We start from the raw sequence: 19,901 nt of genomic DNA, 5'->3' as shown, positions 1-19,901 counted from the left end.
AAATGTCCAAACCTGCCAAACAAGCAGAGTCACAAGTGGCTGCCCAGCCGCTGCCCCGTCCTCCATAACAGGGTTCTCAGCTGGACAAAACCACCCAGAAACAACATCACCTTTCCTGGTGAGCTCATAGTAACACAGACGATCTGTCTGCCTTTCAGGTACTGGGCCCTAACAAAAAGATCATGTTGTCCGTTCCTTCCTCTTTTGCTGATGGCTGAAGGAGGACTGTGGTGACCAACCATTGGACCACCAGTTGTGAGTCAGATTCAAGGACTGGGAAGGAACAGGACAGCAAGAGCCTGGTCCTTGGCAACCTAGTGAATGACAGCTAGAATTCAGACTACGAGAACACATGGAGACCAGTGTCTTAGTGTCTGTTGTTTGTCACATGCCCCACACCTATGATCCAGTGAGGACCGTAAGTAAGATGGTTTTCAGTCAGTAGCAAATAACTGTTCTACAGGGCATCACCAGCAGAGCCAGACTGTGACTGAACACTTAAAAGCTGGTGTCACTATTACTTAAGACACATCTCTAACAAACCTCACAGCTAATCAGTGTATATAAATGGAATCTTGACTAGTCTGAAATTAATAAGGTAAATATGGTGTGTGTATGTGTGAGGATGTATGTGTGCATGTGTGTGCACACACATGTGTGCCCCAGCATGTAGGTGGCAGTGAGGAGAGACAGCTGTGTGGCGTTCATTCCTCTCCATCCACCTTTACAGGGGTTGAGGAATCAAACTCAGATTATCAGGCTTGAGATCTGCTGAGCCCCCTCAAACACCCTCAGAACAGCCTTTCTGAATGTCACCTTGTTATCATCACAGCCCACTTAATATGGTTAGCTCCCACCTCAAACTATCATCAAGATAAACTACAGTTAAAACAGATATGTGACGATTTCTAATTCCTGCTTCGCTAGATGCTGAAGGACTGGAGCCTGAAAACCAGTGAGGTGTGAGCAGGTTTTCAGATGAAGAGCCTAATTTAGAGCCTGCTGCACTAGAACAGTTAATAATACTAAGAAATCCCCAAATTTGGGCCAAATTAACTCTGCTAGTAAGGTTTATGCTCAATAACACTTCAGTGTAAGATTTTTCTCACTAAGACCCTCCCCATGGCTGCAAGCTCTTAATATTACTAGGCAAGGGGTGGACAGATGGTACGGTGGTTAAAAGCATTTTCGGCTCTTGCATAAGACCCAGGTTAAATTCCCAGCACCAACATGGTAGCTCATAACCTTCTATAACTCCAGTTCCAGAGGATCTGACATCCTCTTCTGGGCTCCCTGGGAACCAGGCATGCACATGGTACACAGACAGACATAAAATATCAGCAAAACATTCACATAAAATTTTTAAAAATTAGAAACAATCCTACTAAGTTTATGGCTTATAAACAGAATGTTTTCCAAAAAGACTGATTTGTGAAACGTGCAGGTCCAGGTTCTGTCCTTTGACTTTGGGACAGTCTCATACTCAGGCTGGCCTTGAACTCCTCGTCCTGCTTCAGCCTCTCAGGGGTGGAATAGCAGACTTGTACCACTGCAGGGGCCTGAGACAATCCAAGACCTGATGGTCACAAATCACTCAGGAGGCATGCCTCTGGTGGTTCCGTTAGCATTCTTCCTTCCTGCCCCCCTTCCCCTGTGGTATGAAGGAGTGAACTTGAACCCTGCATGCCAGGCAACTGTTCTACTTCTGAGTGACAACTCCCACCTTGAGTTGTGCTTCTGCTTGGTTTGTTTTCTAAGTTTGTTAAAATTTAGGAACCTTAAAAAAGGAAAAGGAACCTTTATGTGTCTCACAAACTATTAACACGGTTAAGTGAGCTCACATGTAAAGAGCTCCCAGAGAAGTGATTAATTCACCTCAACAATAAACCTTGCCTACCCTCTTCTCACTAAGTAAGAAACACCAAAAACTCAAAGGGAAAAGCTACACATGAGAGAGTTCTGATGTGGGCTGTATCCCCCCATCAGTGAATGATGTTTATGTTAAAATACCTCCTTGGAAAATAAACACATTCACATTAAGATTTATACCTGTGTTTATGGGAAAGATATTTGGAAATACAAAAGTGAAAGCATTCCAAATGCCCATCAACTGCTGAGAGGACAAAACAAAAGGTGGCATAGCAATACAGTGGGGTACCCTCCAGTGAAGGTGGCATACAGTACAGTGGGGTACCCTCCAGTGAAGGTGGCATACAGTACAGTGGGGTACCCTCCAGTGAAGGTGGCAGACAGTACAGTGGGGTACCCTCCAGTGAAGGTGGCAGACAGTACAGTGGGGTACCCTCCAGTGAAGGTGGCAGACAGTACAGTGGGGTACCCTCCAGTGAAGGTGGCAGACAGTACAGTGGGGTACCCTCCAGTGAAGGTGGCAGACAGTACAGTGGGGTACCCTCCAGTGAAGGTGGCAGACAGTACAGTGGGGTACCCTCCAGTGAAGGTGGCAGACAGTACAGTGGGGTACCCTCCAGTGATAAACGTGTAAGATGCAGCGGCTCCCACCTTTAATCCCAGCAACTGGGAGGCTGAGGCAAGCAGATCTCTGAGTTCAAGTCCAGCCTAATTTGCAGAGTGAGTTCTAGGGCTACACAATGAAAAACTGTCTTGGAAGAAAAAAAATGGAGGGGAGAGGAAGAGGGGGAAGAAGAGGAAAGGAAAGAGGAGAAGGACAAGGAAGAGAAGCAAGAGGAAGAAGAGGAGAGGGAGGAAGAAAAGAAGGGAGAAGGAGAGTGCATTTACAAAAGACTGCATGTTGTATGGTGCCATTAACGTCAGAATACAGAAAAGTCTCAGAGGCAGAAAATAAACTAGGGCTGCCAAGAGCAGAAAGTGAGAGGAATACAGTCTCTTTGGTGTCACTGAAAACTTCTCTAAGGGCTAGAGAGATGGCTCAACAGTTAAGAGCACTTGTTAGTCTTCCAGAGGACCCAAATTGAATTCCTAACACATATGTGGTAGATGACAATAGTCTGTGAATTCCACTTCCGGAAGATCCAATGCCCGTTCCAGGTCTCCACAGGCACCGTGGTGCACATATACACATGCAGGCAAAACATTCCGAAGGAAGGAGGGGAAAGAACTGGAGGGGAGGACAGGGGAGGGGAAGGCAGGGGAGGGGAGGAAAAAAGAAAGAAGGAAATCTTTCTAGTAACAATCAGTGCTGGTTAATCAATACTGTAAGATTATAATGAATTATATCCTTTAAGTGAGTAAATTATAAAAAAAAAAACCCAAATTACAAAAACCCTCACTGGACCTAAACACAGTCAAATCACAGCTGCTCAAGATAGTCTCAGTCTGACAAACAGCCACAGCAGTGGGCAGGGCACACACATGGGTGCCACATGAAGTGAGTCTCATTGCTGATGCCCTGCAGTGATGCCACCTAGTGCCACCCTATAGTGAGCTGGGAAAGTCACGCTGAGGACTTTATTTTTCTTAGATTTATTTATTTTATGTATATGAGTACACTGTAGCTGTCTTCAGACACACCAGAAGAGGGCATCAGATCTCATTACAGATGGTTGTGAGCCACCATGTGGTTGCTGGGAATTGAACTCAGGACCTCTGGAAGAGCAGCCAGTGCTCTTAACCACTGAGCCATCTCTCCAGCCCTTAATTCATGATTTTAAAACCAGAGAACCTTTGTAAACTTGATCATATTCCAGACAATAAAGCAAGTTATAAACATGTCCACGAAGAGCTGGGGATATAAAGCTCAGGGTTGTGTGCCTGCCTACCCAGCACACACAAGGCCCAGGGTCCATCTCAGTGCTGCTAAGAAGCCTTCAATGCAGTGGTCACATGGTTCGTATATGAATGGCAGTGACCAGTCTAGGTAGTAATCTAACTTGTTTTTGGAAGTAGGGTGGTGGTTTCAAGACAGGGTTTCTCTGCACAGCCCTGCCTGTCCTGGAACTCACTATGTAGACCAGGTTGGCCTCAAACTCATAGAGATCTGCCTGCCTCTGTTGGGATTAAAGGCTTGGGCCACTATGGGATACCACCTGGCTTAAGGTAACTTCTTTAAAGGCCACCATAAAAGTCTAGTTGATGCATTTACTCCACATGCACACAAAGATGTTACTTCCACTGTGAGTTCATAGGAAAATGAAGGAGGTTGTGTGTGTGCAGATTGGTGTTTCTTATTATAGTGAATTCAGTTCCTCAAACTGTATCAACCATACTTGGAAACAATAAGGAGTATGTTGGGGATTGGTTCTAATGCTTTGTCTTAATTCAGCTCCCAAAGTCACACGGGAATCTGCATGTCCAGATGTAGAGGGTCCCTGTCCCCAGTTGGTTTCTGATTAATCAATAGTCAACGGCCAGTGGCTGGGCAGGATGAAAAAGGTGGGACTTTTAGGATTCTTGGGTGAGAAATACAGAGAAGGAACAGAATCACTCTGATGAAGAAGCAGAGAGGTCAGACTTAAGAGCTGCAGGAGAGAAATCCAGCAATGTAGGTGCAAAGGGAAAGTGGCCCCATGAGAGGGCTGCCTAGAAGGAAAGAGGGCGGCAAAGAGAAAATATAGATTTAGAAAGTGTTACCTCAGAATACTGGAGGGGAGTGTATGCTGACCATGGGGATTTTTGGAAGTGTCCAGTCATTGAGCTAGTTAAGGCAGATTAAATGTGTGTGTGTGTGTGTGTGTGTGTGTGTGTGTGTGTGTGTGTGTGTGTGTGTCTTTCAGACAGAGCCACACACCAGGAGCATAGAGTAGACCCTTTAACAATTCACCACTACAGGGGTATGCTTATTTAAATGATCCACAGACTAAATCATCTTCTATAGCAAACAATTAATGTCTAACTTGTCTAATTTAACTTTTCCAAAAGCTATTCTGTATTTATGTAATATTCAAGGCACTTTACTAGCTGGGAAAAGCAATCCATCGAGAGCCTGAAGAGTTACAACAATGTAAAGGAAAGAATTCAGGGTCTGCTCAGTGCCAAGATCAACATCTTTCCCAAAGTGTTATTCTAAATCTGCAAGCCAAGGTCTGAAGTCAGGCCAGGCTTAATCATCCATTTTGAATTTCTCCTTGAACTGTGAGTCCTGAGGAAAAAATCCTCCAGTGGATCTGGTGGCCTCAAAGTATGGACTTCAACAGCCCGCGGCAATCAAAGAGCTTCAAATTCCAAGAGGCAGGGCTAGGAGTGCAGCTCAGACGACAGAGTTCCTGTCCCGCGTGCACAAAGCTTGGTCTCCAGCACCACACAGAACTGGGCTGGGAGACACACACCTGTAGCTCTGCACTCAGGAGGCAGAGGCAAGCAGTCAGAAGTCCACAGTCACCCTCAGTTACACAGCAGGTCCAGCCAAAACTGACACGAGACAGTTTTAGTCTAAAAGGCAGCCATCTTTCTCATGCTGAGGTCAAGTCATTACCTCTCTGTTTCCCAAGCCAACTTCTTTTTTTTTTTTCCTTTTTTTTTCGGAGCTGGGGACCGAACCCAGGGCCTTGCGCTTGCTAGGCAAGTGCTCTACCACTGAGCTAAATCCCCAACCCCCCCAAGCCAACTTCTTGAAATGAACCGAACCCTCTCTAGAATACTCAATCCCAGACAACTTACTGTCTGTTTCTCCACTGTGCAACTGTCTCTTTCCCACTCGCTCCAGCCATGCAGAATGTTCTTTCCAGACTCACATAGTCTTGGCTAAGTTATAAAAAGGCCTGACCTTGCCTAGTTTTCTCTTTTAAATTGATAGCTCTTTATTTGCTTGAGAAAAAGTTATGTGCAAATACTAAATGTTGCTTTAAATTAGATGCTGTTTACATTGCCAAGATGCGTGCATACACAGTAGAGGGAGAGGGCAGAAGGAAGAGAGTGCTAGCATCTGAATGACAGGGTGTTCCTGCACACGTGTGTGAGTGTCTTCAGTGGTGCACCACATTGCTTGTGAGTACACAGAACAAGCTCTCCCAGAGGACTCCCTCTGTTCACTAAGCCTGAAATTTCAAACACATGAATCTGCTCAAAGCTGACAACAGAGATCTCCTCAATGCCAAGCGTTCCTTTGTGATCCAGCCATGAGTGGCTCATAGGACAGAAGGGCTGTTTGCTCTCTTGTGACAGGAGCAGACGGTTGGATTCTATCTTGAAGAATGAATGACAGCCACAGCATACTGGGGCAAGACAGACACAACAGGGAAGACGCATGGGTGAAAGCCTGTCACCAAAGGCACATGCAGAGAGACTGAGTCTTCAGAGAAGGGACAGCAGCCAGGGAAGCCTGAAGTGGACAAGACAGGTTAAATACAAAGAGGCGTCAAGATGGCAGACAGACACTATGATGGCCACCATGAGTTAAAGGGGGCGTGGGGAGCAGTGGCTAAACTGCTAAAATATTATAGAAATAATAAAATACTTTATGCTTGCAGAAATATTTCAGGGAAGAGATTGGCAAAGGACTACAGGTATAATAGGTAAAATACACAAAATGAAGGTAGAGAACACTAAGAGAAAAGGAGGGGTGGGAGGCACAAGGTACTGGACTCTACATCAGAGAACTAGCCTGGAGCACTGTAGAGGGATTTGAATCCGGCAACATGGCTACTCTGGCTGGAATACAGACATGACCTTAACACGCATCTTTAATCTCAAACAATGAATGTAAAGTTAAGTTTGTAAAAGGAAGCACCCATGTTTGAAAGTGATGTCTAATTAAGTGGCAGACAAAGTGACAAGTCAGAGAAAGATTTAACAGAACACAGTATGCCCAACTCCCATGAGAACAGACAGGAAAGGGAAGCCACTCGAAGGAGCAGTGCAGCGAGATAAGGCAGTTTTACCGGGATAGTTACAGAGAGAGAGGTCGCAAAGAGAGAACCAGCTAGACACAGGTGAAGACAGAAGGAGCCTGAAGATTAGAACAGATCGCCAGAGTTAGTATGAAGCAAAGCAAAACAATTCAATCAGAAGCGGAAAGAAGCCAGATTGAATCAGTCAGCTTGGACAGGAATTTGATCGAGAATAGTGGAGTTGAACCAGCCAATCAGAGACCAGAAAGAAGAAAGGGTACATTTATTTAGCAGTAAGTCTCAGAGGCTGTAAACATTCTAGGCCCATATTAGATTGTAGAGAGGCTAGAAGGTCCCAGGTTAGCAGAGCCTCAGAGATGACAATTACATCAGACAAATAAAAGATGCTGTTACACTGCACAGAACGGAGAGCTAGGCTAGAGCACTAAGAAAGAGCTAGGCTGGAGCACTGAGGGAGAGCTAGGCTGGAGCACTGAGGAGAGCTAGGCTGCAGCACTGAGGAAAAATGGCATTTCTATGAAGAATAACAACCAACTAACTCTAGAATTAATCAATACTGTTAATAATTAAAACACTAAGTTCTCAGAAAATATTTTCTCTTTATCTGCATCTGACAAGGACCGGATTTGGAAATCATTTGCATCATCAAAGGATGTGTGATTTTAGCAATTTATAAATTTGGAGGACAGAGGTGTGTTTAATTCAAACATGTGATTTCTGCTTTACTTGCCTAACACCCTGAATGAATAAATATTATTTACTAATCATCCTGAAAACACTTTCTGGTTCTGAGATCTGACAGCACCTCCTGGACACCTGACTTAACGTTTTCCTTCTGTGGCTCAGCTGGGCTGCAGGAGGTAGAGCAGCGGAGTGTGGGTGCCAAGTCCTTCCAGGGCAGCTACCACAGAAGACTGCAACCTCACACAAGACAGACCGTCCTGGTACACAGTGTTGGCCATGACTGTCACTGACTGATGCGACCAGCGGCCCCTTCTCCTTAGGAAGCTGCAGATGTATCTCATGCACTACGTGGACACGTGGATGAAGAGTAAAATCCCAACATGCCCTCAAGACAGACAACTGTGCACTGCCCAAGAATCCTTATTTAGCTGGGTTTTGTTTAGTTGTCTGTTTGTTTGTTTCATTGTTCTTATTATTTAAAGCAGACTTCCTCCACGGCCAGGCTGTCCTTGAACTCACAATTCTCCTGCCTCAGCCTTATAGGTACGTATACACCTGGACATTAAGGGACACTGGGGAGTACGTAGCTCAGCAGCAGAGCACTAGCCCAGCATGTTCAGGGTTGGGAGAAGGGAGGGGAGGGAAGGCAGAAAGGGACAGGGGAGGAGGGAGAAGGGAGGAGAGGCAGAAACAGACAAGAGGAGGAGGGAGAGAGACTCATGAGAAATCACTTGAGTGAAGCCATCTTCTACAGAAACACTCACTTCATGCGATCACTGGGAGGCAGAAAATTGCACTTGCCCAATGTGCTGATGAAGCAGAAATACAGAAATATCCTGCTAGCAGCTCATTCCCATCATCACTCAAGTGGTTGAGGCAGGAGGATGGTAGACTCAAGAACAGGCTGGGCTACAATATAAAGTTCTAAGCCCCCTGAGATGGATTCATAATAAGACAAACAAAGCAAAGCAAAGTGAAGCAGAAAAGAAGATGAAAACACCAAAAGCAATGAAATGGTCGGCTAACCCTGTTCACGACCTCACTGTTCCTGAGTGAAAGAGCAAACAAAGAGGGACAGACTCCCAGGTCAGGGAGGGGCCCGTTCATCCGTTCATTCGCTCGTTCGTTCGTTTGTTTGTTTGTTGGAGACAGGGTTCTCTGTGTAGCCCTGGCTGTCTAGGAACTCACTTGGTTGACCAGGCTGGCTTCCAAAGCAGAGGTCCACCGCCTCTACAGAGTGCTGGAATTAAAGGCACGCATCACCACCGCCTGGCACGAGATGATCAGTATAGATGATACAAGGGAGAAAGCAGGCAGAGGGAAGGGTCCGGGATCAACACAGCAACTGACTAAGCCATACCATGAGAGGAGAGCAAGAGAGAACTGCTGACCAAGAGACCAGTGTAGCCAAAATGACTGAGTTACAAAGGGATCAGGCTTCGGGAAGGGAACCGAAGCCCAACCCCTAGGAGGGAGGTGTTTGGAAAAGAGGCGGGGTAAGAAGTGCTGAAAGGAGTCACAGGTACTGGGTGAGACCTGTTCTAGGTTTTGTTTTGGGCTTTTTTTTTTTTTTTTTTTTAAGACCTAACATTCAATTTCAAATATTTTCCTTATGAGAATTCTTTTTTTTTTTTTTTTTCGGAGCTGGGGACCGAACCCAGGGCCTTGCGCTTCCTAGGTAAGCGCTCTACCACTGAGCTAAATCCCCAGCCCCTGAGAATTCTTTAACTACAGATTTAAGTGCATAAAGACTGAAAAGATAGGGCTGGAGAGATGGTTCAATGGTTAAGAGCACTTGTCTGCTCTTCCAGAGGCCCTGAGTTCAATTCCCAGCAACCAAATGGTGGCTCACGACCATCTGTAATGAGATCTGATGCCCTCTTCTGACAGAGCACTCTCATTCTCATATTCACACACACACACACACACACACACACACACACACACACACACACACACACACAAGAGGTTGGTCTTCATGTGGGTCCCCTATCAGCTGGAGCAGGGAATTACCCTGACTCTGTTACCAACCTATGGATCCTGTTCCCTTAACTGGGCTATTGTATCTGCCTCAGTGGGGAAAGATGTGCCTATTCCTGAAGATCTTGAGGTGCTGAGGGACACTGGTACCAGGGGTGGGAGGGTGAAGGGGTGAGGACAACCTCTCCTCTCAGAGGTGAAGGGGATGGGAGTAGGGGAGGGACCTCTGAAGGGGGACTGCGATTGGGACATAAATAAATTAGCGGGAAAAGGTTTAAAACCTAATTATAAAAGAGCTCTAATATTAAAAAATTCTAGTGTTTAGACAAAATTAGAGTCAGCTCTCATTACACAAAGTCAGTCTGTGTTGTCTATGACTCAGTCAAGGACAGAGCAGGGCAGGTAAGTGAGGAACCAGCAGGACAGGTAGGTGAGCCACCCTCAGTGCCTGCTATAGGTTGGTTCCTTGAAATACCCTCCCTTGAAGCTCCCACAGAGCCAGACAGCATGGTCCCAACACACCCACTGATTCACAAGAATAACGCTCTTTTACATGAGAAGGCTACAGCACCACCCACTTGTGTTATATTAAGGTAACACTCATTTTTAACCTTTTCCCTTGGTAATCAGAACACTCAAGTGCTGTCTGCAGGCACAACAGATAGGAGAATCACTTACATGAAGCACTGTAATGCTGACAAAGAATCCAAACACTTCAACATAAGACATCAAGTTTTCAATGCCTTTGCCTAAACTCAAACAATGTGTTCACCTTAAGTGATGTGATGCAGCCTTTTTTCGACACTGATATACAGACTCCACAGAGAAGGAGAGTAGGGCTGGGAGTGCAACTGAGAAGACAGGATTCACAAGAAGACAGCGCCTCTGTAGTGAAAAGCTAGCTTAATTTTTAAAATATGTCAGTAGGGGCTGGAGAGATGGCTCAGCCGTTAAAGGCTAGGCTCACAAGCAAATATATAAAATATGTCAGTAGAAGTACAAACACCCAAGGGTGATAATGGTGGTGGTGGTGGCAGTGGTGATGGTGGTGGTGGTGATTTGTGTGTGTGCATGTGTGAACCAGAAGAGGATATGGGATACCCTGGAGTTGTAGTTACAACTCACCACAAGGTGACTCACAACAGTTTGTAACTCCAGTGCTAGGAGACGCATTGCTGCCCATACCAGGCATGGGCATGATACACAGACATACATGCAGGCATAAGAACAAAAATATAAAAATAAAGAAATGCAACTTAAAAATATTTTCAACTTTTTTATTTGTTTTGTTTTTTAAGTAAATGAGCCAATTGGGCAGTGGTGGCGCACACCTTTAGCCCCAGCATTAGGGGTTAAACCCCAGCAGCGTCAGGCTGATCTCTGAGTTTAAGGCCGGTCTGGTTCACAGAGTGAGTCCAGGACAACCAGGACTGTTACACAGAGAAACCCTATCTTGAAAAACAAACAAACAAATAAAAATAAAGACTATAAAATTCAAAAACGAAGGAAAGAGAGTAACTGAGGAATCACCTAATGCTCATCTTGGCCCACACAAATACACACACACACACACACACACACACACACACACACACACAAATACACACAAATACACACACAAATACACACACACACAAATACACACACACACACACACACACACACACACACACACACACACACTTCTTTTAAAAGATTTCAAAAACTGGAAAGTACAGAGAACAGACAGAAGGCCAAATAATAAGAACACAATGTCACGTCAGTTTCTCTAGTGAGCAGACACCAGGAGCACCGGAAAGCATGAAAATACTCAGCTGCTTTAAATTCATTAAAGAAAAGAGAACCAGGGAGTTGGTGGAACAGCTCAGTGAGTAAAGGTGCCTGCCACAAAGCCTGGTGACCTGAGTCTGATCCCCAGACCCCATGTGTTCAAAGGAAAGAGAAAACTCCAAGTCACCTGCATGGTGACACTCACATGACCACATGTATACACACACTCATACTCACAGGGCTTTGTGTGTCTAGATGAACGAATTATGTCCTATCGATTGGTTGTGAGTTAATTGTGTGGAGGTACTGTACACTGAGCATTTAACATCTGGTTGTTGGGTTCCGACTTGCTGAGTCATGACTAACTGGGTTGTTGGAAGCAGAGTCCATGACAGGAAGCCGTGCTAGGCTATAGAATGCTTGGGGCTAGCACAGGAATGCAAAGTGAGTCTCAGGCATGGTAACAACCCACCTAGGGGACAGTGTGTGAAAGTGGCTGACAGAGAAACAGCCAGAGTGCGAGTGCACGGATGTGCACCCCTTTTAATTTTACCGCAACAGAAAATAATTGGGATTTTCAAAGCTAAAGCCAATAAAAACTAAGCCGACTCGCTGGCACAGAGCATGCGTGCATCATCAAACCTGACATGATGGAGGCTGTATGTGGGCACATGCCTGGAATCCTAGGACTCAGGACATGAAGCGCAGGTACTGCAGCAACTAAAAGGCTAACCTGGTCTACACAGAGCATAGGTACTGCAGAAACTTCAAGGATAACCTGGTCTACATGTGGAGTTCCAGAACAGGCAGGTCTACTTAGTGAGATCTTCAAAACACAGCACTGGGGGCTGGAGAGAGAATTCACTGTTAAAGCCCTCAGTCCCTTGCAGAGGACCTGGATTCCTGTCCTGTGCCCACAGTGCTGCTTACAACTATTTGTAACCAACTGCAGAGATCGATCGGACTCCCCTGTGACCTCTGAGGACTCCTACATGCTCACAGTGTACATGCATTTACACACACACACACACACACACACACACACATATAAAATATAAACCTTTTTCTTTTTTTTTCTTTTTTCCTTTTTTCTTTTTTTCGGAGCTGGGGACCGAACCCAGGGCCTTTTCTACCACTGAGCTAAATCCCCAAACCCATATAAACCTTTTTCAATCAACATATCAAAACAAAGTCAAATAATGAAAAAAGATCAAGAAAAGAGCCAGGGTCAAAGTGTCAAGAAACGAGCAAGTTTGCAGCCTGAAGTGCATTAGAAGTTGCTCCTCGGGGGTTGGGGATTTAGCTCAGTGGTAGAGCGCTTGCCTAGCAAGTGCAAGGCCCTGGGTTCGGTTGCTCCTCAACCCTCTCCCAGCCTTCCAGGCTCCTCCCCACTACTCTAAGCCCCTCTATTCAGTCTGAGGCAAAAATAGGTTTTGTTTGTTTGCTTGTTGATTGGTTTTTGTTAAACAATGTAAGTCTTGTCTTGTGTGAATGTTCAACTCCTTCGAGACTTCTTTAATATCTTGTGAAATCAGGACTGGGGCATTCCCAGCAGAGGCCAGAGATCGTCCTGACACTAACCTTCTCCTGTTCCTTGAGGAAGATCAAAGACACACAACAGTCAGTCTCTGGCACCCCTTAGCATGCTGCATACCCCAGCAGCCAGGAAACACGCTTACTGCAGCGCCTCTGCCCGCCAGCCAGCTTCCTTCGCGCATCCACGTTTACCAGTGAAGTCAGTGTTGGGCTCAGAGTAAGCAATCAATAAATGTTTGGGAAAAAGAAGGTGTGCCAAAGAACAGACTGAGGTGAGATTCACTTGGGAAGACAGATGAGGAAAATGGCTCTTAAGATGGCCACACTCAAAAATACAGAGGTCCGAACAAACTCATCCACAGACAGCAAGTCCTGAGCTCTAGCACATGACCGATGTTGGTATGAAGGTCCAGTTAGAGCCCAGCACAATGAGGGACAGAGGTGACGCAAGCAGGGCCCTAATGGCTGAGGGGAGTGAGCAGCTGATTATCCATCAAGCAGTCTGAACGTCGGTGAAGGTCTGGCAGAGGCCTCCACCTGCCGCGTGAACAGTGCACGCAGACGAAGCAGGAAGAAAAGCAACCACGAAGCTCCAGCTCCAGCTGGGAAGAGATGAGCAGTGATGGGAGCAGCACACGGCGGGGAGGGAGGGAGAGCTGCGGTGGGAGAGCTGCGGTGGGAGAGCTGCGGTGGGAGAGCTGCGGTGGGAGAGCTGCGGTGGGAGAGCTGCGGTGGGAGAGCTGCGGTGGGAGAGCTGCGGTGGGAGAGCTGCGGTGGGAGAGCTGCGGTGGGAGAGCTGCGGTGGGAGAGCTGCGGTGGGAGAGCTGCGGTGGGAGAGCTGCGGGCCAGAGTCCTGGGAAACAGGAACCGCTGGAGGCAAAGCTCAGGCGTCTCACTTCACAAACTATGCACTGGCGTCTCTTTACTGAAGTGAAAACGGACCGGGGAGAACCACAACCCTCCTACACACACATGAAGTCGGGACAGCAGGCCACCGTCACCCACGTGGACTCAGAGCATGGGTGTCAGCTGTGAATATGGGTTTAGAAGTCAGCAACACAAAGACAGTGTAAAAGCCACACGGTCTGGAGAGAGGAGAAACAGAAGAAAGAGGAGATGCTCCAGCCTAGGACAGACAAGCAGAGGCCATCAAGAGAATGAGGAAGGTGTATGTGCGGCAGAAAGAAAAGGCTTCATCAAGTTGATCCTGCTTCAAAGCTGTGCGAGGAGAAGGAACCTACTGAGTGGCTTAATGCAGCAATGCGAACAGAAGTGTGAGCAGAGGCAGCTCTGTGGCTTACACAGCACTTGCCTGGCCGCATGAGGCCCAGGCTCCTGCCTAACACAGACCAAGACTGGAACAGACCACTCTTTGGAAAGACTGTTTTTACTGTGAAGAGGAGAAAAGACTGGGCCACTAACTATAGGAAGAAGCTGACTGAGCAGGGATGACCTTCTGTTAAAGACACATCAGTCAACTTTACCAACAAACAGAAAGAGACAGCAGATGGAGGAAACAGAGAGGAACAAGATGGCAGCAGGACCCTGTGGAGAAGTAGAAGAGCTGAGGCATGGCATGGGCATAGACAAGCCCTTCCTATCCTGTAACCAGCCATGATGCATGAATACATGATAGTGGCATGGCTACCCAAAGTCACGAGGTACCAGGCCAGGAAGATGCCAAGGGTATTCTGGACCCAATGCTATTCTTTCCAGAAGCATGAAGCTGAGCTAACAGTGAAAGAGCAGAGAACACAATGTGAGTCTGATGAAGACAAGCATCACGTAGCTAGCTCTAAAGGTATGAGAAGCCTGTTAGGATTCTAGTTACAACTTCATGGAATTCTAGAAATAACTTCTCTTCAGATATAATAAATAAATTCATACCAAGAATTAGATTTTCATATGTTTATGTGTTTAGAGTGTGTGTGTCTCTGTGTGTGAGTATGTCTGTGTGTGTATGTGTGTACACGTATGCGTGTCTGTATGTGTGTATGCATGCATATAAGGTATTCATGTGAGAGGTATGTGAGAGTATGCATGTGCACACGTGCAATGAAGCCATAGACTGACACTGGGTGTCTTCCTTGGTCACAATATGTACTGAGGCAGGAGCATGACAATTTGGCTTCTGTAACTAGTCTGCCCTGAACCCCACCTCCTTCTCAGGAGTTCTGGGATTACAGAAGGGTTGCCATGCCAACCTGGATTCTTATTTGGATGCTGGGGATCCAAACTCAGGTACTTTAGACTGCACAGCAAGCATCTTATCCAGTAATTATGCCTTTAACAGCATCTTTGGAAATCTAATTCCAAGAAAAATCCCCTCTCCCAGAAAGAATAATACACACACCCTACACATTCCAAGGTTTGGCTGCTTAATTAGCAATCATCTTTTAGGAAAAACTGACAACAAATTAACCAAGCAGAGAGAATGCAAAGAGGAGACGCGTAGCCACTAACTTTCCATGTTTCTAACAATATACGGATGCCTGTGTTTTAGAATTGCTGAAGATGAGTGCTGAGAAATGACATAATGGTTACAGACTAAGAGCGCTCAGGTTCCCAAAACCCAACCCAGGAAGCTGACAACCACTTATAACTTAGTTCCAGGGGTTCTAATGTCCTCACCTGGCCTGCATGTGTGTGAGTGTGTGCATGTGTGTGTGTGCGTGTGTGTGTGTGTGTGTGTGTGTGTGTGTGTGTGCACCCTGTGTGTGCCAATGCCACTGCACTCACACATACACATAAAATTAAAATAAACTTTAAAAATATGAAATCCAGGGGATGAGGTACATGGGTATTGGTGAGGGGCAGATGAAACGAGATTGGTCCTGTGCTTATAATCATCACTACTGGTGACAGGCACATGCAGTCTTAGTAACTGATCTCCCTGTGTTGAAAATGACCGTAATACAGTAATAGACAAGATTAATCCAGAAGGTTAGAATGTACATATTTATCTTATGCCTCCTGTAAGGTAACACTATAGTTTCGTTCATAAGTTTTTGTTTGCATCCTGAACAACAGCTGAGGATACTGTCCAAAGGAAATTCAGTCCACTTCAAAACTGACGGCCCTTCTCTCCTACTTCAGGACCCACCCTGGTCACTTCTGGCCTGTGGGTGGCACAGTCCCTGAGAGGAGGGACACTCCTGTCTAGCTAAGGAGCCTAGCTAAGAATGAAATGTCCTAGGTGACATTTTGTCAACAGAGAAGAAAAGCAGCAGTTCAAAGGTTTCCATCGTCCCTTTCTGGGTAGATATCTAACCCTCACAGCTCACAAAACCACTGCAACCCAAGCTCAGCATCATTAACCTCCCACAAGGACAATGCAGTCAGAAGGACGGCCCAATAGTAGGAATGGGAGTGACCAACCTTGCAGCCTTGGGCAGGTGAATTTATAGCCAGACACTAAGCTCTGTGGTGAGTATGGGCTGGCGGGAAAGTCAGCACTGAGTAATTCCCCTCTGGGCAGAAGCAGTAGGGCACGGGTTCCACTAGCCTAGTCCTCATCCCTCCCAAGCTCCTTTGCAGACTGCCTCCCTGCTGTGGCCGGTGGTTAACCAGGTGAACTTCACTGCACAGGACCAGAGAGAACCAGCATTCCATTGGCCGTCTGAGAGCAGCTGGTGCGGCCAGGGTGGTCTGACTGGTTTTACTGACGTGACTGGTTACTCCAGGGTGCACATTACTTCTGAAAACAACAAAGAACCTTTTCTTTACAAAGAACCAGTCTTCAGAGTACATCCCATTTTAGCTACAAACTACCAATCTGTTTCAGGGACTCTTGGCCTGGCTAACTCATGAGCATTTCTAGAGAATTTTTAAAAGACAGGGTTGGAACCTAGGAATGTGTATTTATTTTTCAGTCATCAGTTATTAGAAGTTCTTAGGTTTAGAAACTAAAAACCCAGCATGAGGGGCTGGGGATTTAGCTCAGTGGTAGAGTGCTTACCTAGGAAGCGCAAGGCCCTGGGTTCGGTCCCCAGCTCCGGAAAAAAAGAACAAAAAAAAAAAAAAAAACAGCATGACCTAAGGCAAAAATGTGAGCCTTCACTCCTAAGAGGGACCTTTCAAGTCAACTCAATTAAACTGGACATAGTTAAGACATTTTCTCCAAAAATAAGGCCACAATTATAGGTAAGTAAAGTAAAAAAAGTTTAAAGATATTTATTTTTAAGTGTGTATGCCTTTATTTTAAGTATGTAAAGTGTATCACGTGTGCCTGATGCCCAAGGAAACCAGAAGAGGGCCTGAGATCCCTGGAACTAGGTATGGATGGTTGTGAGTCACCATGTGGATGCTGGGAATTGAGCCCAGGCCCTCAGCAAGAAAGCAAGCGCTCATAACCACTGAGCCATTTTTCCAGCCCCAAATCAAATGTTTTTAAAGGGCTAACAGGCAGGTTTGGTGGTGAGTACCTTTAATCCCAGCCCTTGAGAGACAGAGGCAGGTGGATCTCTGAGCAGAACTAAAATAGAATTTTTCCAAGGTTGGCACCACTGACATTTAGGCCTGTATTATTTTTGTTACTGGAAGCTACCGTGGATACCCTAGGTTATCCCTCTCACATCTTACCTAACAATACAATTAGCGATTTTGCTAAAATGAAAGCAAGATCCCTGACCCCTACTCCCTAGATGCCAGAAAATCCCAAGTTGTAAAAATAATGTCTGGAACAAAAGCACCTAGAACACTTGACTAAAGGAACCATCTTCAACAAAGACAACACTGAGCAGACAGAAAGAAAAAGAACGAATGAAAGTGCCTTTAGACATAACAAATCTAGGGTGCTGCGACTAGGTAGCTGTGTTCACATTAAAGGAAACAGCTTCAATCACAGGCGAAGGAGTCCAAAACTCAAGCAAAGCTCTGCTGGTGTAAAGGTTTGTTCTGGGCAGGTCTGAGGCCTCTTCCTGGGATGATGAGCTAGAACGAGTCGCCATGACTCAGGAGCTCTGGAACCAGCCTATGTAGCTCCTAGAGAGCTCAGGAGGCCCTAGGAAGCCCAGGTCTCTCCCACCCTGGGATACACATGACTCACAGTTAATGTCTCACTATGGGCTCAGGTCTGGGATGTGAACGCTTTCTGGATGAACACACAGGCAAGCCAACGGGGTTAGCAGGTTTGTGGCCCGTCCCTATTGCCTTTGCCCCTGAAGGCTAAGGTGAGGCTCTGAACCGGTTTTTCTCTCGGTGCCCTAGGATATTCCCAGCATTTGCCTGGTACCTGTCTATGGCTGCCTGTAGGAGTGGAGATTTTCAACCAACCATCCTACACCATGTCAGCAAAGGCAGAATGAAAATCAGACGGAAGAGGAAGAAATAGGCTGAACCAGGAATTCGTCCACCATAAATCAGTCTACTAACATGACATCCACACCTTCCGCAGCACCCCACCAACTGAGGGAAGACCTCAAAGTAAAAGAAATTTTAATCATAACACAAGGCATTACTTGCCTCTTTACTGTGTGAAACATGCATTATATGTTACAGCTCCAGGGAACAGTTCCCGTTCACAAGCAAGCAATGAGCTGAATCGGCTGTTTTTCCTGATCTGACCCATTTCTACCTGGAAGAAGGGGGAAGAAATGCACATCTCACCAATAGTTTGTCAACAATAAAGGAAGTCAATGAACTGAAAAGTGATTTCAAGCAAAAATCACAAGTTTTGAAAAGTTGAGTTTGACAAACTCCAATATTTTGGGGATGTGGTGGTACCATATGGGTGTGGAGTCCAGAGATCCTGAGCCATCACCCACCTTGTCTTTTAACACAGGGTCTCTCACTACAACCTGGCTGATGACCAAAGAGTGACCCTGGCTGGTCAGGGAGCTGCAGGGACCGGCCTACCTATTCCAAGTGTGCGGTGCCTGGCTTCTCAGAGTCCAGAGACACAGCTCACCCATCATGCAGCGGATACTCCACTGACAGCTACCTCCAGTTCCCAGAGATTTCAATATTGTTTAATTAAATGTTCTAGATTTGAGGATATGCAGAATTCAATAAATTCAAAGTTTCCAAATTACTATACTTCTTTAAAAAGCGAGCACCGAAGCTGTGTGTAGCAGCACAAGCCTGTGGTCCCAGCACTCAGGAGGTAACATGGATGGACTGAAATTCAAGGCTAGCCTTGGCTACATAGGGAGTTCAAGGCCAGCTGAGCTATATATAAGATTCTGTGGAAGGGAGGGAGGGATCAACAAAGAATGAGCAAATGAAGGACAGACTTCTGAAGCATCAGGAAAGACTGTCCTCAGTTACCTGAGAACATAAAACACTTCCAACTTTTCTAATGATGTCACATTATTAATGAAGTCAAATTGTTTTTAAATTTCTCAACCAAAACCATTCATAACAGATTAAGTGTAGAAGTAAATATAAGGATCAAGACATTAAAGAAATTCAGAAACAAGTAAAACAGTGCTTTTTCTCTCCAGTTTCTTTTTTAAAGAAAATACAGCTATTTTACATGAAACATTGCTTATATAATGGGCTCATTACTTAAAGTTAATTCAATCATCATGCAAAAATATTTTAGTATAAGACACATAATCCACAAAAAAATCAAAAGCTCTTTCAGTCTCAGTAACAGGGGAGGTGCCCACTTAGCCTAAGGAAGGAATGTCCAGTGCTCGCTATCCAGAGCCCACACCATGTAGAACTGTAACGATGATAAGCACAAAGTTAAAGCATCACTGTGGTAAGGAAGAGAGAGATCTGAACATTAGTAGGCTTTGAAGAGAGGGAAAGGACACACGAGCAGACGTGTGCGTTGTTAAAGGGTGTGACTGCTCAGGAGCAAAGAACTGGCTCAGGCTAACTCCATTCGGAATAATTATGCTGATAAAACTCAGACCCGGGGTTGGGGATTTAGCTCAGTGGTAGAGCGCTTGCCTAGCAAACGCAAGGCTCTGGGTTCGGTCCCCAGCTCCAAAAAAAAAAAAAGAAAAAAGAAAAAAGAAAAAAAGAAAACAAACAAAAAAACAAAACAAACAAACAAAAACACCTCAGTCTCAACAGTTTACAAATGTTGTGGCTCCATCTGTATACATTCTTCAGGTGATTAAATTATACACAGAGAGCAAGCCAGTACGGAGCAGGGGTTAGCAGCCACCAGGGCCTGAGGTGGGAGCACAGTAG

The 19,901-nt window shown here is 45.7% G+C and overlaps 1 protein-coding gene and 1 long non-coding RNA gene across 9 annotated transcripts in view; one reads left to right on the top strand and one right to left on the bottom strand.

Moving 5' to 3' along the window:
• Dip2b (Dip2 acetate--CoA ligase B) overlaps positions 1-19,901 on the bottom strand; it is a 177,211-nt gene that overhangs the window by 113,664 nt on the left and 43,646 nt on the right.
• LOC148004982 (uncharacterized) lies at positions 12,528-14,648 on the top strand. The gene is made up of 2 exons (XR_015626034.1): positions 12,528-13,514; positions 13,594-14,648. It is a non-coding gene; the product is annotated as an uncharacterized LOC148004982 (long non-coding RNA).

This window comes from Rattus norvegicus, chromosome 7 (genome assembly GCF_021556685.1).
Source record: "Rattus norvegicus strain SHRSP/BbbUtx chromosome 7, alternate assembly SHRSP_T2T, whole genome shotgun sequence".
In the NCBI taxonomy this organism is placed as follows: Eukaryota; Metazoa; Chordata; class Mammalia; order Rodentia; family Muridae; genus Rattus; species Rattus norvegicus.
This window is presented reverse-complemented; position numbering and strand designations above follow the sequence as displayed.